At 38.3% G+C, this 18,112-nt stretch overlaps 1 protein-coding gene across 6 annotated transcripts in view; it reads right to left on the bottom strand.

Annotated features, from left to right (window-relative positions):
* LOC114257548 (putative phosphoinositide phosphatase SAC9) overlaps positions 1–18,112 on the bottom strand; it is a 64,173-nt gene that overhangs the window by 11,393 nt on the left and 34,668 nt on the right. The window lies entirely within an intron of this gene.

The raw sequence follows: 18,112 nt of genomic DNA, 5'->3' as shown, positions 1-18,112 counted from the left end.
GCTATTGCTGCTCGTTGTTTGACTAGCTACATTACTGGTTCTCTTCCCCTATCAGATGGTGATGACTCAATGCATACTCAATGGATTTCTGAGAATGCTCTTGTTATGACTTGGCTAATCAACTCTATGCAGCCCACCATTAGTCGTAGTTTCCTCTTATTAGATACTACTCATAAGATTTAGACAACTGCAGCCCAAATGTACTCCCAACAGGGTAATGTTGCACAGGCGTATGAGTTGAGGAAAAAGCTTCAAGGCTTAGATCAGAAGGATAGATCACTCGCAATATACTATGCTGAATTGAGTAGCTTGTGGCAGGAACTAGACTATTACCATAGCTTCCAGGCTGTTTGCTCTAGGGATGCCACTTTGTTTCAGCAAACCGTGGAGAAGGAACGTGTGTATGACTTTCTTGCTGGACTGCATTTGGAGTACGATCAAATTCGCATCCAGGTGTTAGGTTGTTCACCTTTTTCCACCCTACACAAGGCTTATGCTCTTGTCCTGCAAGAGGAGAGTCGACGTAGTGCTATAGTTCATTCCTCTATTCAAGATCGTTCTACCTTGGTTGTTGCTCCTCCTACTCGAGCTCCTTGGTCTAGTTCGGCTCAGAAGGTAGTCAAGGTACACTGGTTGATCGAGATCAATTGAAGTGTAATTATTGTAAGAAAGACAAACATGATCGAGAGCATTGTTGGAAACTGAATGGCCGCCCTACTCGGGTCAGGGGCGTGGTAATACAACTTGTCCCCAAGCACATATGTCTAAGATTGTTGCTAGCACTTCTTTTGAGCCTAGTACTCTTTCTTAGGATGACTTACACACTCTTAGGCATTTGCTGGCTTGGCTTGATTCTCCATCTACCATAGCTTCTTCACTCCAGCTTCTTCCAATTTTGCCCACACAGGTATTCTTGCTAGTGCTCTTAGTATATCATCGTCGCTTTCTTGGATTATTGATTCTAGTGCCCCCGATCACATGATAGTGTTAGAATAGGAAATTATATTCACATATTCTGATTTGTTTTTGTTCCTTGATTGATGCAATGGGCTTTAATGAGCTGGCCCGTAATTCATGCCTTATGGCACTCCTGTAAATATGCTTTATTCTTAATATAAAAGGAGATGAGGTCTCACTCATTCCCTATCTCTTTCTTTGCTCTAAAACTTTCATGGTATCAGAGCCACAAACCTAAACCCATACACCACCACACAGCCACCACAAAGCCACCCATACACCACCACAATGCTACCCATCCATTTTTGGCAGACGGAACAACAGCCCTAGCCCAGTCAGCCACTGCCATAGGGCTTCATGGCCTCGTCACACTCTGTGAAGGCTGCCGATGACTCTGGTCTTGCCTGTTATTTCACAACTCATGGCACTGTTCATCAAACTTCATGCACTAATACCCCTCAACAAAATGGTGTTGCCGAACGAAAAAATCGTCATCTCCTTGATGTGGCCCGTTGTCTATCCTTTGAAATGTGTGTTCCTCATTCCTATTGGGGGGAAGCGGTTCTCACTGCCACTTATTTGATTAATCGTCTTCCCACCCAAGTCCTTCAAAAACAAACTCCTCTTCAAGTTATATTCGAGTCCACTTCTACTGGGTTCTCTATTCTGCCTAAGACCTTTGGTTTTGTTTGTTTTGTCCATAATCATTCACCCCACTGTGGTAAATTGGATCATCGGTCTTTTAAAAGTGTTTTTTTGGGTTACTCTGCCACACAAAAAGGTTACAAATGTTATCATCCTCCCACTCGCAAATGGTTTGTCTCCAAGGATGTCACCTTCTTTGAGTCCCAGTCCTACTTTCTCACCTCCCCAGTGTCACGGTCATCCCTTAAAGGGGAGCCTTGGTGTGAAGAGATTCATGTTCCACTACCGCCAGTGGTTGAACAGATAAAGGATGATGAGCCCGTAGTTGTTGTGGAAAGGGAAGCAGGCAAAGTTTATGTCCGGGACAAGGATAGACAGAAAGTCATCTAGATGTAAGAGACTATGTTCCATCCTCTACCGCCAACTTCTTCTCCTTATGAGTGTCCAGAGTCATCCCCCTCTCCTGAAAGTCCAGATAATTTTGATTCTAATGCTCCTATTCTTGAGTTTTCTTATCTTAATGTTCCCATTGCTAATAGGAAGGGGGTTAGGTCATGTACTCAACATCCTATTACTAATCATGTCTCTTATTCTAATCTGTCTCCCTCATATAAAGCCTTTCTATCTAAGATTTCTTCTGTGAGTCTACCAAACAATTTTCAGGATGCTGTCTCTATTCTTGAATGGAAATATGCCATGATGAAGGAGATGAGAACTCTCAGCAAGAATGGCACTTGGGAGCTAGTGGAGTTACCTAGAGGCAAAAATCCAATTGGGTGTAAGTGGGTGTACATTGTAAAATACAAAGCAGATGGTTTTATAGAACTATACAAAGCAAGACTGGTTGCTAAGGGCTTCACTTAGACTTATGGGGTAGATTACTAGGAGACATTTGTACCAGTTGCTAAGATGAACTCTGTAAGAATACCACTTTCTGTTGCAGCAAATTTGGATTGGTCACTTCATCAGTTTGATGTAAAGAATGCCTTCCTTCGTGGAGACCTAGGAGAAGAGGTCTATATGGATATTCCCCTTAGTTTTGAGGATGCTAAGTCCAAAGGTAAAGTGTCCAGGCTCTGAAAGTCACTTTATGGGCTAAGCAGTCTCCTAGGGCTAAAGTAGTCTCCTAGGGCTTGGTTTGAACGGTTTGCTCAAGCTATGCTGAGATATGGATTCAAGCAAAGTCAAGCTAATCACACCTTATTTGTGAAGCACTCCTCACATGGTAAGACCACAACTTTTATTGTTTATGTTGATGATATTGTTCTGACAGGAAATTATTTTGAGGAGATCCCTCGGTTGAAGGAATACTAAGCCAAGGAGTTTGAAATCAAAGACTTCAGTAATTTGAAGTATTTCTTGGGCATTAAAGTAGCTCGATCCAAGGATGGCATTTTCATATGTTAGAGGAAGTATATACTGGACTTACTACAGGAAACTGGGATGCTTGGAGATAGACCATGTGATACACCTCTAGAACCGGACCAAAAACTAAATGAGGATCAAGGGGGAGAGCCAGTGGACAGGGGGAGATACCAACGACTAGTGGGTAAGCTCGTATACTTATCTGACTCACGTCCAGACATTGCCATTGCCGTGAGCATGGTTAGCCAGCTCATGCATGCTCCTAGAACTTCCCCCTTAGAGGCAGTTATGAGAATCCGGAGGTACCTAAAGTCTTCTCCTAGAAAGGGTTTCTATTTCTCAAAACATGGATATCTCAGTGTGGAGGCATTTACTGATGCGGATTGGGCTGGATCAGCCATTAACAGACGATCAACTTCTGGGTATTGCACATTTGTTGGAGGCAACCTAATCACATGGCGAAGTATGAAACATAATGTTGTTACTAGATCTAGTGCTGAGGCAAAATTCAAGGCTATAGCTCAGGGTGTATGTGAGCTGCTATAGATTAGACTATTGGTGGGAGACTTTGGATCTATCACACCGATTCCATGAGATCATACTGTGACAACAAGGCCGTGATCAACATAGCTCATAATCCAGTTTAACATGACAGAACCAAGCATGTGGAGATTGATAAGCACTTCATCAAGGAAAAGCTCACTAGTGGCACCATATGTACTCCATTTGTGAAGACTGGGGACCAACTAGCAAATGTTCTCACCGAAGGAATAGGGAGCAAACCGTTTCATGACATTCTCAACAAGCCGGACATGAGAGATATCTTTGCACCAGCTTGAGGGGGAGTGTTAGAATAGGAAATTATATTCACATATTTTGATCTGTTTTTATTCCTTGATTGATGTAATGGGCTGTAATGAGCTGGCCCATAATTCACGCCTTATAGCACTCCTATAAATATGCTTTATTCTTAATATAAAAGGAGATGAGGTCTCACTCATTATCTATCTCTTTCTCTTCTCTAAAACTTTTAGATAGGTGCCTCTAGTCTTTTTTATTCTTATTCTCCTTGTTTTGGCCGAGACAAGATTAGAGTGGCTAATGACACTTTATCCTTTGTCTCTGGCAAGGGTTCGGTTCATTGTTCATCTTTACTTTCTCTTTCATACGTGCTTCATGTTCCTAATTTTTCCACTAACCTACTTTCTATTAGTAGTCTTACCACTTATCTAAATTGCTCGGTGACCTTTTTTCTTACTCATTGTGTCTTTCAAGAACTAACTACGGGGAAAACGATTGGTAGTGGTAGAGCACAAGGTAGACTGTACTTTTTGGATGCCGTTCTGTCTGCTGTCCCATCTCAGGCTCTCAAGTGCACTACTGGCTCCCCTCTTCATCTCCTTCATCAGTGGTATCGTCGTTTGGGTCATCCTTCCTTTAGTGTTTTAGAGAACCTTTTTCCTTCTTTAGTTCGTGATTGTCCTAGGAATATTTTTAGATGTGATGCTTGTGAACTAGAAAAAGCATAAACGTACTTGTTATTCTTCAATTAATAAAAGTACTTTTTCTTTTATGCTTATTCATACAGATGTGTGGGGCCCTTCCCCTGTGGTTTCTACTTCTAGGTATCGTTGGTTTGTTACATTTATTGATTGTTATTCCCGTGTGACTTGGATTTACTTGCTTCAAACTAAGAGTGAAGTTTTTTCTTCTTCCCAAACCTTTCATAAAATGATGACCAATCTTTTTAATGCTCAAATCAAAATTCTACTAAGTGATAATGGGATTGAGTATGTTGATGGAGATTTTCAAGCATACCTAGAGGCGCATGGCATCCTTTATCAGACTAATTGTGTTGGTACTCCTTAGCAGAATGGAGTTGCTAAATGCAAGAATGGCCATCTCCTTGAAGTTGCTCGCTTTCTCTTGTTTACCATGAATGTCCCTAAGTCTTATTAGGGTGATGTTATTCTTACCGCTGTTTACCTTATCAACCGTATGCCTTCAAGTGTCCTTCAATTCCAGATTCCTCTTCAACTGCTTCCTGTAGCATATCCTACCTCTTCTCTTCCTCCTCGAGTTTTTGTCATGTCTGTTTTGCTCATCTACAACCTCGTACTCGTGGGAAACTTGATCCTCGGGCTGTGCGTTGTGTCTTTATTGGTTATGATCCTCACACTCGCAAAGTGTATGTTAGTATGGATGTCACTTTTTGTGAATCTGAGTCCTTTACTTCTCCTCCGCTATCTCCTTGGGGGGAGAGTGATATGGATGAGATTGTGGATGAGGAGATGGCCTATCAACATGAGTTATCTTTTTTCCTTCCTAGTTAGCAGACTGTTATTTGTGGTGAGAGGGAGCCTAACAGTTCTTTTGACGTGGAGCCTGACATTGGTGGTTGTTTGGACAGGGCTAATCTTAAAACTTCTTCTCGGCTTCCGAAAGAGCAAACTTCCCTTGTGCCACCAGACCAATCATCGTCCTCATGCTAGTTCCAGGTAATGCACCTCAGCACCCTACAAGTATTGCTCTTAGAAAGGGGGTTTGGGCTTGTGCTCAGCACCTCATTTCTAAATTTGTGTCATATGATTCATTATTTTCTACATATCATGTTTTTGGTTCGTCTTTGTCTTCTGTGTATTCCCTAGGGTTGGAAGGAAGCTATAAATGATCCTAAGTTAAAAGTAGCCATGTTAGAAGAGATGCAAGCTCTAAGCAAGAATAATACTTAGGAGTTGGTTCCTCTTCCAGTGGAAAAAAACCTATATGGTGTAAGTGGGTGTTCACCATTAAGCAGAAAGTGAATGGAACAATTGAACGATAAGCAGGACTAGTGGCCAAAGGGTTTACTCAAACATATGGAATTGATTATCAAGAAACCTTTGCTCCTGTAGTAAAGATGAATTCCATTTGAACTATTCTCTCATATGCAGCTAATTTGGGATGGCCTTTATAGCAGTTAGATGTGAAAAATGCATTTCTCCTTAGTGATTTAGGAGGAGGTATATATGGATGTACCACCAGGATTCTCATCTTAGTCTACAGTTGAAAAAGTCTGTAGGTTGAAAAAGGCTTTATATGGTTTGAAACAGTCTTATTGAGCTTGGTTTGACAAATTCCTGAAGGCTATGTTGAGATTCGGGTATAAGCACAGCAATGCAGATCACACAATGTTTGTCAAACGCCATGCAAATAAGGTAACTGTGCTTATAGTATATGTGGATGACATAGTTGTGACAGGCAATGATGAGAAGGAAGCGACGCCTCTTAAGATGTTGGCCAAGGAATTTGAGATCAAAGACCTTAGTCCGTTGAGGTACTTTCTTAGGATTGAAGTTGCCAGATTTGGAAAAGGCATCTTTATTTCTCAGCGAAAGTATATCCTAGATCTCCATGAAGAAATTGGCATGTTAGGCTGCCGACCTGCTGATTCGCCAATTGAGGCTAATCACTATCTTTGTAGTGGTATTGGTCAGTGTTGTGAAAAGCGCGCCTAGGTGCAAGGCGCATCGAGGCGCAGGCTATACGCCTGAACTGGTCCCAGGCGAGGCGTTTTGAAGAAGTCGCACGCCTTAGGCGCGACTTGAAGCAGGCGAGAGAGGCGCAAGGCTCGCGCCTAGGCGCACTTAATGGTTTAAGCCCTAATTCTGATCTAACGGTTGTGGTGTGTATTCGAATGGCTCTAACCACAGAGGATTATAACTCATGTACAATACAACCCCAATACGACTCAAATGAAATCCCTAATTTGTGTCATCTCTTCCTCTCTCGACCTCGACTTCAACTTCGACTTCGACTGTGCTGCTGAACTTCGGCTTCGATTTCGACATTCCAGGTGCGCTACGACTTCTTCTTCTTCTCCTAATCTGTGTCGTCTATTTTTTTTTTTCTTTCAGCTTCTTCGACTTCGACTCTCTCTCTCTCTTCCCTTCTTCTTCTTCTGCCCTAATCTGTGGCGTCTTTTTTTTTTCTTCTGGCTTCTTCGACTTTGATCGTATAGCGATTCCGGGTTTTACCCCTTGTTGTACAGTAATCCGAACTTGGTTCCGTGGATGTTAGCAGTTGTTTATATCTTGTTTACATCCTTTCGTACTTTGTATTTGAGTTATAGGATGTGTTGGGTGTGTAGGTTGAGTTTTGGTCTCTAGTGTAGTTGCCCAGGTTTTTGGTGTTACGCTCGAGCGGATCGTTCTGCGCTCGAGCGGAGTTTGGTTTTTGGTTGTCCGCTCGAGCGGGCATTCTTGCGCTCAAGCGGGATTTATACACTCCCAGTATCTCGTGTCCCTGCAAAACTTCTGCATGTGTGTTTTTCACGCTCGAGCGGGTTTCCTACGCTCGAGCGGGTCGCGCTCGAGCGGGTATGTTGGAGCTCGAGCGGGTAGTGCTTTGTCTGTGAAAGTTCTGGGAGGGGGAAATCTACGCTCGAGCGGACTGGTTTTCACGCTCGAGCGGATGTATTTTATTCTTGTGTCTTGGAGCTCAAGCGGGCCTTCTTGCGCTAGAGCGTCTCTAGATTTTTGTGCTTGACGCTCGAGCATTCTATTCTCCGCTTGCGCGGAAGTGTCGTATATCAGTGGGCAGCTGGACATTTTTTAATCACTTTTTACATTCACTCTCTCTTACTTTCTAAAAGCACTTTTCAGAGCCTCTCTCTCTAGGATTTCCCTTCTCTCTACGGTTTGATCTAGTTAGAGTGTTCTCCTATCCTTCGGCCTTTGTAAAAAGCGTGTTGATCGTCGAGGGCTTCATTTTGATTCGAAAAGTTTGGAGTTTGGAACACTTTGGTTTTGGTCTTCTTCTCCATTTGAGCTCTAACTTCGAGGTAGGGATATCCTACTCCTCCTTATGAGCTTTGTCTTTAAAGTTTAACATTTTGATATGTTGGAGATTGTTGGGTAATTTTGAGAAAGTTTGGGTCTTTGTGTAATTTTACAAAAGATTGGGGTTTTATTTATATAATCCTATATGCATGTTTAGCATGGAGAAATGAGATAAATGTTGGGTTATTGATAGAAATGGAACCTTAGGGTTGTTTTGTTAATTATGGAAAATGCTCTAATTACATTGATGAATTAATTTGTGAAATTAATTTTGAGAAATGAGAAGTTGAATTGAAAACGTTGAAATTGGGAACATATGGGATTAAAGGGTGTAGTTGGATCATTTATCACTCACCTAGTTGAAATGTTGATATTTTATCCATTTGGTGCATTTATTTTCTGTTTAGAAATAACTGCTTTAGGCTATCGGTGGAGGATAGTCTTGATTGTTGTAAACAATGCATGATAATTAGGCAAACTAAAACTAATCGATTGAGTATGCTATCAAGTATAGCGGTTGGAATAATACATTAACTTTATGTATTGATTGATTGTGTATATGATCTATGTTTATATACATTGTGTGTGGGAGAAGATAGAGGATGTACTCCACGGTTTAAGGGAAGATAAGGGATGGACCTATAAACCGGATATCGTGTGACATTGATACGGCACTACAATGTGTATCAAGTGTGGATTATGGAAGTGTTTGAATTGATTTGATATAGCACTAAAATGTATATCGTTATCAATTGTGAAGTATAGAAGTGTTTCTATGTGTTATTGATACAGCAACAAAATGTGTATCCATCATGAATTTCGAAAGTGTTTTAAAGATGAGTCTTAACCTCATTAGGTTATTTGGCTAGGTTCTAAGCCTTGTTTTCAAACTCAAAGTTGAATAAGAAATGGAGACTGAAGGGTGCCATGGGCATGATTGTCGCAAAACTGTAATACAAAATACGTTGGAATACAAGTGTGGACCATCTATTGAATGCTATTATTTTAGTCATTGTTTATAGTTGGTTTAGTATATTTCTACTGGGCTGTAGCTCACCCTTTATGGGACATCATTTTCAGGTACAGATAGCATGCCACCTCCAAGGACATAGCTTGGGAGGCTTGAGACTATTGAGCTGTTTTGTGTTTTGATTGTATTACATGTATATCAAGTCAAGGGCTTTCTTTGTATAGAGTTAGTACTCTCTTTTTGTACCAAGTGTTGACTTGAAAAGTTGTAAGCCCATAGGGCATTTACTTTTGTCATCAACATGTAATACATTTTGTAATGATTACTCTGATGGAATATATTTATGCTTTATTTTCTTGTGTCTAAGCATGCTATTGTTGGATGATTTATGGGTTTATTTTGAAGGCGTTACAGATCGACTCTCATTCTCTCTCTCTCTCTCTCTCTCTCTCTCTCTCTCTCTCTCTACTACTTCTTCTTCTTCTTCTTCTTCTTCGACATTTCAGGTTTTTTTTTTCCTTCTTCTCTCCTTCTCTCTTCTTCGCTGCTTCAGTCTCTATTGTCGACTGCTCTGCGTTTTGTTTTTTTTTTATATATATATTTTTTTTTGTTCAATTATGCCTTTGAGTCTCTGTTAGGAAGAAAAAAAAAATACAAATACAAATACAAATACAAAATAAGACTTATATTATTGATTGATTAACTAAAAAAATACACTAAATATTTTTTTACAAATAATTAATTAATACACTGTGCTATTGGTCTCTGTTTTTTTTTTTTTTTTTCCTATCTCTATTAGGAAAAAAAATTACAAATAATTAATTAATCACACATTACATTATACTGAAATTATTTTCCATTTATTAAATTTGTTGTGTAGAAAATGACATCGGAGAGTAATAGAAAAGATCCGGCATGGCAACATGCCCATTTAGTAGAGGAGAATAATTTAAACAAATTTGAGTGTAATTTTTGTGGTAAAGTATCAAATGGAGGTGTTTATCGGGTGAAACAACACCTCGCGGGAGGTTATAGGAATGTCACTGCTTGCCCGAAGTGTCCAGCTCATGTAAGAGAAGAGATTAGAGAGTTCATGTCAAAAAAGAAGAGACAAAAAGAAGAAATGAACATGTGGCCTGATTTCGATGACATAGACATGGAAGATGAAGATGAAGATGAAGATGATGATGTTGTTAAGATAAATGTCAATCAACGCCGTAAGTTGACAAGTAGCAGCCAAGGTTCATCCAAATCCAAATCCAAATCAAAAATGACAAAGAGAAAAGGGCCTATGGATGTTTACTTCACACCTAATCTTGAATCAGTGGTGAAAAATTGAAGAGACCAAGCAAAAGGGCAGCAAACCAAAATTGATGCGAATGACCCTTACAAAAAAGAAATGAGAGCTCGCGTAGTGCAAAGATTTGCAAGGTGGATGTATGATGCTGGTATCCCTTTTAATGCAGTAAATTATGAGAGTTTTGGACTAATGATTGAAGCCATTGGGCAATATGGTCCCGGTATGAAGCCACCCACTTACCATGACGTGCGGGTTACCCAACTCAAAAAAGAGGCGAAACATACTAAAGATTTGATGAAGAATCATAAAGAGGATTGTGAAAAATACAGGTGTTCCATAATGGCTGATGGCTGGACTAATAAAAGAGGAAGGACATTGCTTAACTTTGTAGTTAATTGTCCAAGAGGAACCATGTTTGTTGAGTCGGTTGATGCTTCTAGCTATTCAAAGGATGGCCAGAAGCTATTTGAATTACTAGACAAGTTTGTGGAGAAAGTTGGAAAAGAGAATATAGTGGAAGTTATCACTGATAGTGTTGCAACTAATGTGTTGACGGGTAAGAATATTTCCTCATTCCTTACGTCAAAATTGTTTACTCATAGTTTGTTTTGTATTTAAAATTTAAAAACTTGAAAATAATAATTTTTTGTAATTGTTACATTATAGGGAGGTTTTTGGAAGCCAAGTATGAACACTTGTATTGGACACCATGTGCTACTCATTGCTTGGACTTGATGTTAGCAGACATTTTCAAGATACCTAGACTGAAAAAGACATTTGAAAGGGGTATTGCAGTGCATGGATACATTTACAACTGGCCTATGTTGCTAAACATGATGAGGCGCTATACAGATCTAAAAAATTTGATCAAGCCTGCAAAAACTAAATTTCCAACCGCCTTTCTGACTTTGTCTAGGATGCATCAACAAAAAAATAATTTGAGAAAGATGGTCACCTCCGAAGACTGGACCTCAAGCAAATGCGCAAAGGAGCCACAAGGTAAAAGAATGGCACAAACTCTGTTGATGCCTTCATTTTGAAATACTGTTGTGTTTGCCCATAAGGTCTCGGGTCCTCTCGTCAAAGTGCTTAGATTGGTTGATACCGAGAAGAAACCTCCCATGGGATACATTTATGAGGTAATGGATAAGGCAAAAGAATGCATTTCAAGTTCATTTGATCATAAAGAAGAGAAGTATAATGAAATCTTCAAAATCATCAACAAAAAATGGGATGTCCAATTGCATCGGCCTTTACATGCAGCAGCACACTTTCTTAACCCAGAATTCTTTTACCCAAAAGCTTTAGAGGTGCAAAAAGATCATGAAGTGATGAATGGGTTTTATGAATACATGCAAAGGTTGGTCCCGGATGTCATTGTTCAAGATTTAATCACTAATGAGATGAGTATTTATACGAAGGATGAGAGCCTTTTTGGCAAGCCTGTTGCGATTAGGCAAAGAAATACAAGGGCACTAGGTAATATATTATAAACTCATAGAGTTTATTTTTAGTAATACTTTTAGTAAAACTCAATACTTTGTAACAATTATTTCTAACTAGTGATTATCGCAGCTGATTGTTGGGCGCCATATGGTTCTAAAACCCCAAACTTTTGCCATAAAAGTCCTTAGCCTAACATGTAGTTCATCAGGTTGTGAACGAAATTGGGGTGTATTTGAACATGTGAGTATTTAATATTCTAACTAATTTTCTGTTAAATTCAAATATTTTTTATTCTCATTATATAGAATTTAAAATCTTTTTAATACTTGCAACTTCATAACAAGAAAATAAATAGATTGGAATAACATCTCAATGATTTAGTGTTTGTCAAATATAATAGAACATTGAGATTTAGGTATGACATGCGCAACACTCTTGATCCCATATCTTTGCAAAATATTGATGAAAGCAATGAGTGGTTGCGTAGGAGGATGGACGGAGAATCAGATGAAGATAATGAGCCAGTGTTTGATGATGATGATGGCTTGACGTGGGCCACTGTTGCTAGAGCTTCTGGAGTAGAAGAAAGTAGCCATGCAAGTAGAGCAACAAGTTCACGCTCAAAGGCACAACCGAGGATATCTAAATCATCAAGATTAACTCCACTTCAACTAATAGATGAAGAGGAAGCGGGGCTCAGATGACACAGAGGAGGAAGATGTTGAGGGATATAAATCAACTAATGGAGAAGAAGATGATAGTTTGCTTGCCATTGATGTTGAGGATGATGATTGACTGACCGACCTAATCTATCCTTTCTTATGATATTACATTTTTAAGTGTTAAGACATATATTAGTATTCGTTGGATATTTATGTTTTGGATGTTTAGTGTTTATGTTTTATTTTATTTTATTTTATTTTATTTTATTGAATGTGGATTATTTTATCTTTGAAAATTGGAATGCTATGTAATATGCACTTTCATGGCTTTGAGAATTATTCTATAATTTATATTTTGTCTTGAATCTTGATTATTTTTTATTTTTAAAAAAAATTGTCTTAGTACTACAAATGATTAGTCTATGTTAATTTTTCTATTTTTTACCAAGACCATGCGCCTTACTTCAATAAAGCGCGCGCCTCGCCTTGCGCCTAGGCCCCGAGAGACCTTTAGCGCCTTGGTGCGCCTTGAGCCTTAAAAACACTCGTATTGGTAATCTTGTGGAGAAGGAAAGGAACCAACGACTTGTGGGAAGGTTTATATATCTATCCCACACTCATCCAGATATTGCCTATGCAGTTGGGATTGTGAATCAATTCATGCATAAGTCCCGTGCACCTCATTTGGATGCAGTATATTGCATTTTGAGGTATCTTAAATCTACTCCTGGAAAAGGGATTTTATTTTCCAATCATGGTCCCTTGAGGTTGGAGGCATTCACAGATACTGATTGGGTTGGTTCTATAGATGACAGATGATCTACCTCCAGTTACTATGCATTTGGGAATGGGGGAATTTAGTCACATGGCATAGTAAAAAGCAAGCAGTGGTGTCCAGATCTAGTGTAGAGGCAGAATGCAAGGCTATGGCGCATGGTACATGCGAACTGATGTGGCTCTAGTCCTTGTTAAGTGATATCGGGTATGTTTGCAGTTAACTGTTAACACTGTATTGTGACAACAAAGCTGCCATTAGTATTGCTCACAATCCTGTTCAGCATGACAGAACAAAGCATATTGAGATCGATAGACATTTCATCAAGGAAAAATTGAATAAGGGTTTAATATGTATGCCTTTTGTGAAGTCTGAAGACCAATCGACTGATGTATTTACTAAGGGTGTGTTTGTTTGGAGAGATTGGAAGAGGGGATTGGACACCATGTCCAATGGATCATGGAGTCCATTGTTTGGTTGCAAATTCGTAGGCCGGATTAGGAGTCCGGTTAGACTATTAATCCCACATAAGTGGGGCTATTGTATCCTAGGGGGGGCATAGGATAGAATTGGCATGGGATAACTATCTCATGGGATTAAATGGTAAAATAACATATTTGCCCTCCAAGTATTTGATTTTATTTTGTTTTATATTAAATAAAATTTAAATGTCTCAATTTAAAAATAAAATAATTTTATTTAATTTTTATTGATATTTTATTTATTTAATTTTTTAAAATAAAATTTTATTAATGTTTTATTTTAAAATTTTATTGATGTTTTATTTAATAATTATTATTTTTTAAAATAAATTTATTTAAAATTTTATTTTAAAAAAGAACACAATTTTATTGATATTTTATTTATTTAATTTAAAAAAAAAATTTATTTAATTTTCAAAAAAAAAATTTATTTAATCTAGCCCCAAAAAAATTAAAATATTAAAGATATGTTTAATATTGATATTATTTAGTAAACAATTTAAAAGGTCAAAATTGTCTTTTGAACATTTATCCTTCTTCATAATATCTCAAAAACACATAAGATTCAAAGGAATAGTCATTTCCTTACATCTAATCCCATGATTAAACAAACATGGAATACACATCCTATCCAACTAAATAGTCCAAGGACTATGTATTCCAGGATTAACAATCTAATAGATTACAATCCCCCTTATCCAACCTGTCCAAACAAACATGACCTAAGGGTCTTAATAGTAAGGTTTTCCACCCCATTTGCTGCAAGTTGGGCATGAAAGATATCTTTGCACCAACTAGAGGGAGAGTGTTAAGTATTAGTTTCTAAGGGTCGTTATGTCCTTTGTTCCTTTAGCGTTTTATTATAAATATGTGTAAGGGAGAACCCTAATATGATTAGCATATGTTAATAAACTCATTCATTCTCTCTCTCATTTTCTTCTTTTCATTCTTTTCTTTCTCTTATGCAAATCTAACAATTATGTGCCAACATGCATTGCATTATGTGATGTAGGTTGATTTAATTTGGAACTACACACACTTAGAAAGACTTCAGGAGAGTTGAATTTCCCCAAAGCCAATTTGAACTTCTATTTTGAATGCTTAAAGCTTGGTTTGATCCAAATTGTATTGAAATGTCTCAAACTAATGAATATCCTATGGTTATGTCGAAATAAATATACACATGGAATCCTCGGCTAGTCCCAGCTATTGGGGGACAGAAAGTATAGTACTAGCAGCTGCTGTGATCTCCATTGCCACCTATGATTGGGTTTGTCTAACTGCAGTCGACCCGGTTATTCCATTTGTTAGTAACAGTTGGATGTTCATTATCATTTTTTGAAATGATATGTATATAACTCTATTTGGTTCTCAAACTGTTTAAGCTCTCAGTTCAACTATGTTTTTATCATATAAATGATAATTTTCACAGCATTGATTACATGCTATTCATTGGGCTTCGGCTCACCTCTCCTCCCTATATGTATGTAGGTGACAAAAGTGATTGTGTCAGCTTCGTATATATGTGTATAAGACATAAAGGACCTACATGTTTGCCTTCTCCTTGGGAGAAATGTTTTGTAATAACTCAAGTATGGTTAATTTGGTAAATGAAATGTATGCAGTAGCTCTGTTTTAAAGTTGTACTCTATTGTAACTAAATGAAGCAGTGGTTTGTATCCATTTCATTGATCTATGCACTTTCTCTGAATGGATGTTGTGGGATTAAACAGGTTAAAGAATTTTAAAGACTTCTGCTATTTATAAGGACTTTATCTCAATTCTCTTCAGGAGTACCTATGAAGCATGGGCACCTCTCCGGAGGTGACATACAAGTGTCCAACACGTGTCGGACATATGGGGACACACTGGGACATGTTGCGAACATGTTGGGACACGCTGTGGACATGTTGGAGACACGCTGAGGACACACCAAGGACCATTTAAAAATTTTTTTTTACTAAAACAGCATACCTAAAATTAATAAATTTAATAAAATTAAATATTTGACATAAAATAAATATTAAATATTTTAAATAATAGCATATAATAGATATAAAATTATATGTTTTGCACGTGTCCCCAACGTGACGTGTTGTATCCATTTTTTGAAAATTTGCATGCCCTTGTCCACGTCGTGTCACGTATCCGTGTCCATACTTCTTAGAAATCGAATTGTATAGTTAGGCCTTTGGTAGCCTATGGCTACTGGCCGATCACTACCCTATCTTTGTTTCAGGTGGATGGGGTCAGGACACATAGCACTGAGTACATTGCCAAGGGCCTGAGCTGCAGGCTTCTACCTTCCAATAACAACGGCCCTAGCTTCATAAAGAAAAGAGAAGATCAAGGTTTGAATCTACAACGGCTAACCTCTTCTGGAGCTAGGGCAATTTGGTCTCCAAAACCACCAATCCGTGTACGTAAGTAGCAGCTATCTCCGACCGAGCATAACCAATTGATGGTAATAAAGACAAGGGCGGGGACGTGGGATTTCATGAACAGGTAGAAAGATGCACCTTTCCTGTATTGCAAGGTGAGATAAGGTTTTTCTTACTTCTCTGGGATTGGATGAGGATGAACTTCTAGAGAATAGATCCTACGGCGCTCTTCTCGTAGCTAGGCTTTCTAGGTCCGAGTAGATAGGTTGTTCTAGAGCTTCCCTATCCTGTCTGTGAGTAATAGCAAGCTACCTTACGGAGTTAGTTTGAGGATACCTAAACTATAGTTTAAAGGCTTTCTTACAGGGAATAAAACCTATATCAGACAGCACTCACTGGCCTTAGAGAACTGAAGGAAGTTTTAAACATACAACTCCCAAAGGAAAGAAGACTGACACTCAGCTATTCCTTTCCGTCCTTATCCTCTATAAACTGACCTTGAGAGGGAGAGATAGAAGATCAGCCTCCGACCAGCTGATATGGCCAAAAAGATTGCTGCCTCTCTTCAACCCTCTAATAAAGCAAGAATTTTTGCTTCACTAACCTTGATTACACGAAGACATGCAATTGCACGTACAAATTACTGCAAACATGCCCTTAAAAAATCTTGTTAAAATGCACAGTTCTATTAAACATGATGGAACCTCGTACTACTATTTGAGTTTCCAGGATGCCGAAAATTACTTCAAAATAAAGCTTTCGAAGAGGGCCTGCTCACCTTGGGTGAGTTTATAGATAAAGGAACAGGTGATTCTTCAAGGATATCAAGTTTACAATTCACAAGTAAAAGCCCACTTGGATTAGCATTCTTTTCCTTTGGACATACAAGACTCTGCTTCATTCGTAGATTTTATTAGTAGTCTTTCATTCTAGAAGGGTTTCACTTTGTATACACCCAGTATGCACCTGGGTTTGGTACTTTTTCCCTTTTATTAAACTAACATTTTCATTATCCATAAAGGAAAAAGGGCAGAGTGAAGAAAAAAATAAAAAAATAAAAAAATAAGAAGAAGAAGAAGAAGAAGAAGAAGAAGAAGAAGAAGAAGAAAAGAAATGAAAAGGATACTAGACCTAGCACAGTGTTATTAAAGGCATGCCTAGGCGTGCTCCTAGGCCCAAGGTTTGCGCCTTGTAGTGTTCCAGGCCAGGCGACTTCTATAAGGCATGCCTAGGCGTGTGCCTAGGCCCAAAGCTTGCGCCTTGTAGTGTTCCAAGCAAGGCGACTTCGATAAGGCTCCTGACTGGTCCAAGGCACAATAAGGCCCAAGGCTTGTGTCTTGAGGGCTTTTTTTATTATTGCTTTAATTGGTTTTGTTTAAAATCTGGCCATTGATTTAATATAGTGAAGTTACAGAAGATCTCTACTCTTATTAGAGATGCCAATATATTGAGCATTCAATCCCAAATCAATGATAGAAAAAAAATTAACCCTAATTCCTAAGCTCCGAAGAACACTAAATATTTAACATTTCATTTTGTTTATATTGAACCCTAAACTAGTTACTTATATTAAATTATAATTTTTTTTTTCATACAAGATGCGCCTCACTTCGGTGTAGGATGCGCCTCGCCTTGGCCCCAGGAGACCTTGGTGCCTTAGTGCGCCTATCACCTTTAATAACACTGGACAAGCATTTTCAAAGACAGAGCAATTACAGGGTCATTTGAAATACACTCATCAGAAAGGGTTGTTCAAGTCTTATTACATTGACAAAGATTTAGAATTTCATCAACCACCTCTTGCTCTACTATTCCTACATACTCATTCAACCAAAAAATTGTTCACGAAACATTTATGGGTGCACAGCTAGAAGCACAGATACTTCTAAGGTGGCTTGTCTGTATTGGACAAAAGACTCGTCCGACTGCTCCCAACGTGTGTGAGACACATATCCAACTTTTTCCTACTATTTAGAAAACAAAAACAAATTTACAACCAAACACAATTGAGACACTTGGGTTTGGGGGACATATACATCCATCGCTTAGATTCACATAAAACACACTGCAAATTCTTTTTTTCTAATTATTTTTTAAAATTATAATACTATTGAGAGCTAATGATTCAAATTGAGTAGATTTATACCTATTAATTTCACCTCCTTCATGTTTTCCTAATTTTAAGAACTCTAAAGCCTAAATCTTCTAATTTGTTTATAAATATTAAATAGAACTATATGAAATGAATAATAACTCTTATGTTCACACTTCTTTTCCAATAAATAGAATGCGAAAAATGATAACTATTT

Source organism: Camellia sinensis, chromosome 7 (assembly GCF_055761805.1).
Source record: "Camellia sinensis isolate YWXY chromosome 7, ASM5576180v1, whole genome shotgun sequence".
In the NCBI taxonomy this organism is placed as follows: Eukaryota; Viridiplantae; Streptophyta; class Magnoliopsida; order Ericales; family Theaceae; genus Camellia; species Camellia sinensis.
Note: the sequence above shows the minus strand (reverse complement) of the source record. Positions and strands in the feature narration are given on the sequence as shown.